Here is a 4,612-nt window from a genome sequence, read left to right on the forward strand (position 1 = left end):
GACTAGGCTAGCAACAACAAACTCTTTCTGTTAATAATATTCGGAGACATTTATCAACCCAATCCGTTGCTAACCAGTTTAGGAAAAGTACATTTCTTGGTGAAGTTTTTGGAATAACCCAGATCCGTGACCCTTCAGTCGAGCCCTGGGACGGTGATTGGGTATTGTCTGTTGCGTAATGGAGTTATGTGGGTAAATCCATTTGAATTCAATCACTTTGACAGCATCCCTTTTGCAACTAGCGCTCTCTCTCACATCAGAATTAGAAGTTTATCCATGTTTCTCAAACGCCAAATTTCATCAAGGACCTCACCACCTGAGCCACGGCCTGTTGTCCCCGCTTCCATTACTCAGGCACGGGCATGACAGGAGCATCATGGCTAAAACTAACAGACTGGCCAATAGCTTCTACCCCTAGACATCAGACTGCTGAATAACCACCACTTGTCAGCTCCCTGTTCCCCTGTCCCCCTCCTGCCCCCCCTCCATTTTTTTTGTTTCATTCACACATGCACTGTTGGAGCTCGGGGCTTAAGTATTTCACTGTACACTGCAACTACATCTTCGACCCTGTGCATGTGACTGAATAAAATAAAATAATCAATCTAATCTATTCGTTGTTGTAGCTTACACACTATTTCACATCATTTAAGGTTTTTGTGTTGTGCCAGCCATTTGGTTGAGACACAACATGCTCTTGAATATAGGGTGGGTTCCATTTCAATCATATAAGTAGAATGGACCTAAACCTTCAGACCACTGCAATTTAGCTGGTACACCATTGACATTTAAATTGTATTGAAATGTTAACTCCTAATTACTACCACAAAGATAACCACCAGTCCACCTACTGTTAAATGTCAACTGAAATGGTTATATTATATTTCTATAATTTCAATAGGTTGTCTATGGAAGATTTACAGTATAATTTAAAACAATAGATATTGCCACTCAAGTCAACATTCTGATGTGTGGACCTCCAACCATCTTCGTGGTACCATTTAAAAGTTTGAACAAAAATTATATTTGTTTATCAGCCAAAACAGCACACCCACCCTGTATTTAAGAGCAAGTTGTGTTTCAAATGATCATGGGCGCAACACAAAAACATTAGATGCTGTAAAACAGCTACAACGTATGAGAATATTTAAGTAAAAACATTGGAGTTTACACCTTAGATTATTGACGTTAAAGGTTAAATGTAATTTTTTCCCCCGAAATGATCAAATAGTTTGACAACGCTGTTTGTAAGATTTTAAATGATATCAATCTCGACCGTTTCTCTTTTCCAGTGATGAAGACATGGATGTCTCATGGTATGGTGGGGTATGCAAATTGGGTCACCTTTATCTCTTGAAGGTTTTGGCATTCAGATCCAAAAAGTCACTTTCTGAGCATTTCTACAATCAGCAAATATGTATGGAAGGTTTCGTTCAAATCAAAAGGGATGCTGTCAAAAGTGATTGAATTCATATAGATTTACCAATATTCACTGGCCAAGTTGATGAGCGATGCCCTCCTCATTCATATAGTTTGTTTTCATGGACGTATAACACACACACACACAATACACACCCTTTTCTGCCTTCAATCACAAAAGGAGCCATTTCAGTCCACACGCATTTGTTGCATATCTGTCCTCGTATCTGAGGTAGTTGTCTTTGGCAAGGGAGCCTTGGAGATACATCTCTTCCTGCATTTGTTAGCTCTCTCCTACTCTACTGCTCAGTTCAAGCTCGACTGGAGACAAACATAGCATTAAAGCCCAAATTTCCTCTAGCTTTCTCCCAGTCTTGATTGCCTTGTTCTCATGGTGGAGGAGGAACTAACAGGGACCAATTTACATTTCTGCTTGTTTTGATTTGAAGAAAAGACCAGTCAGTTATGTTAGGTCTACTAAAGGAAAATGTCTGAAAACTCATGGAACATTTTGAATATAAACATTGATAAGATCTTAGTTTGAATAACAATGGCACAGTTTATGTTCCAGTACATTTCCCATCAATAACTGATGAAAGAGACATTCCTAAGAAATAGGCTAATTGTAATATATTAGTATAACCTTTTTGTCGATTGTCCTATAACTGCAGGTTATCAATATCATGTTTTTTTCCCCTTTACGTAACAACGTATGGAAGTAATCCCTCTCAGAATTCTCTATATGGGCAAAGCCTAGAACGCACATAAATGATTATTGAGAGGCTGAAAGGAAACACACACACACACGTAAGCAGGATGTAATGACTGTCTTTAGGAGGCGTCTATAGGAGGGAGGTGAAGGGAGGAGGTTAGAGAGGGGAACCGACAGTCAACCTTGACACACATGACCCATATATTCCCTCCATCCCTCAGGTCTGGGATAACAGCACTATGATGATGAGCTCAGAGTGGTCTAAAAAGCAGTGGTCTGGTAGAAGGGGATACCTCGTCAGTTGAATGCATTCAACCAAAATGTGTTTCACGCATTTAATCCAACACCTCTGAATCAGAGAGGTGCGGGTGCTGCCTTAATCGACGTCCACATCATTGGCACCCAGGGAGCAGGTGATGTTGAGGGTTAACTGCCTTGCTCTGAGGGCAGAACAGTAGATCTTCCCACCTTGCTGGCTCAGGGAATCACAGGGCCCATGCAGGAATGGGAGCAAATCTCTGGGTTTGCCTATCGAATGACCGAGAGAGAGGGCTACATTAGAACAACACTGGTTTATCAGGAGGCCTACTCGGATCACTTACTGTATGTGGTTTAGTATGTAAGAAGAATGCAGACTGCCCTGGCAAATCACTCAGCACATACTTAGAGCACATATCTCACCTATGTGCGAACACGTATGCACACACACACACACACACACACACACACACACACACACACACACACACACACACACACACACACACACACACACACACACACACACACACACACACACACACACACACACACACACACATGTGGAGTGTGTTGATGATGTGTTAAACTGTATTTGTGAAGTGTGTTGATGATGTGTTGATACTGTATTTGTGGAGTGTGTTGATGATGTGTTGATACTGTATTTGTGAAGTGTGTTGATGATGTGTTGATACTGTATTTGTGAAGTGTGTTGATGATGTGTTGATACTGTATTTGTGAAGTGTGTTGATGATGTGTTGATACTGTATTTGTGAAGTGTGTTGATGATGTGTTGATACTGTAAATCTCCTCTCACCCTTCTCATTATAGATGTAAACAGAGTTCCCACAAGTTGATGGAAAACAATGTCACGTTTGACAGAGGTGCCCCTGCCACTAAATTAGCATTGTCATAATGTCTTTGTATCTGCCTTTCTCTGTGTGTGCACGTTTATGCTTGTGTTCACGTGTGTATGTGCGTGCATGCGTGTATGTTTGTATTCACGTGTGTGTCTATGTATGTGTGTGTGCCCTCACCACTTACTGTAATTACAGTCGTTTGAACAGGCTGCCCTGCATCAAGTAGGAATCACAACCTAAAGGATTGACACTATATAATGTCATCATATAGCTGCAGGCCCATACATCTAGAACAGTGAAACCAGCCAGGCCAGACACTGGCTCTGTGTACAGGAGAAAAGGAGAGAGAAGGAGAAACAGGATTAGGAGGGGGTAGAGGAGTATCGGCTGGCATCCCAAACTCTGTCTCCTGACTTCAGAGCAGGACCGTTTTTGAGAGCAAGGGAGGAGGGAGAGAAAAGAAGAGAAGACATGACCAAAACAGGTATTCTCAGCACAGAGTGGAGGGGGTAGATTGTTTTTGGCATCCGTGGGGCATGCTTTATTATACAGTATGCCAGATAAACTTGTATCATCCCTGACTTTATCATTACATAGTAGTTGAACGAGGGTGGGGTACCCGATTCTGTCTAATTTAAATGCTTATTGAACCCTGATCCTCATTGATATTTTTTTTGTTTGTAACCTATAACATTTGCATAAAATCTATATTTGTATTGTAAACTTATGTAAACATTAAACCTGTTTCACATATAACAGTGACATTATTTACTGTGAATAACATACTTAAAACATTGCTTTACTAAATATTTTCCACAAAACTTACTGAACAATGTATAACAGAGAAGGCTTATGCTTCATGACTACTCGCATTCATGTGAAATCTCATATTTCTTTCTCGGTAGAGTGATTCTACTTGGTATATTCCATGTTACCTACACATTTCGCCACTAAAAAAATCACGTTAGTTACATAGTAAGCTGGGAAAGTATGTGTTGCAATGTCAGACTGCTGCTTATGCTGACTACCACTTTAAAGACAATATACTGTTGACGGTAGTAAAACAAAAAAACACACAACAAAGACTAAGTAATGCCTCTGAAAGCTTTGTCAGAACGGAATTCCTATTGATCCCTGAACACAATTCCACTTCCCTTCCCGATGCTAAGGAATTCTTCCCACCAAAATAAAGTGCCAGGGAGCCTACCAGGGAATCTGTGAGAGGGATGTACCATAAGAAGACGGGGGAGGGAGGGGACAGAGGAGGGAGGGAGGAGACTGCAGATGAGAGAGAGGCAGGGAGGAGGGCAGAGAGGAAACCCTCTCTCATGATGCCCCTGCTTTTCTTCCCGTGCCCCCTGCA

This window comes from Salvelinus fontinalis, chromosome 19, assembly GCF_029448725.1.
Source record: "Salvelinus fontinalis isolate EN_2023a chromosome 19, ASM2944872v1, whole genome shotgun sequence".
NCBI classification, from domain to species: domain Eukaryota; kingdom Metazoa; phylum Chordata; class Actinopteri; order Salmoniformes; family Salmonidae; genus Salvelinus; species Salvelinus fontinalis.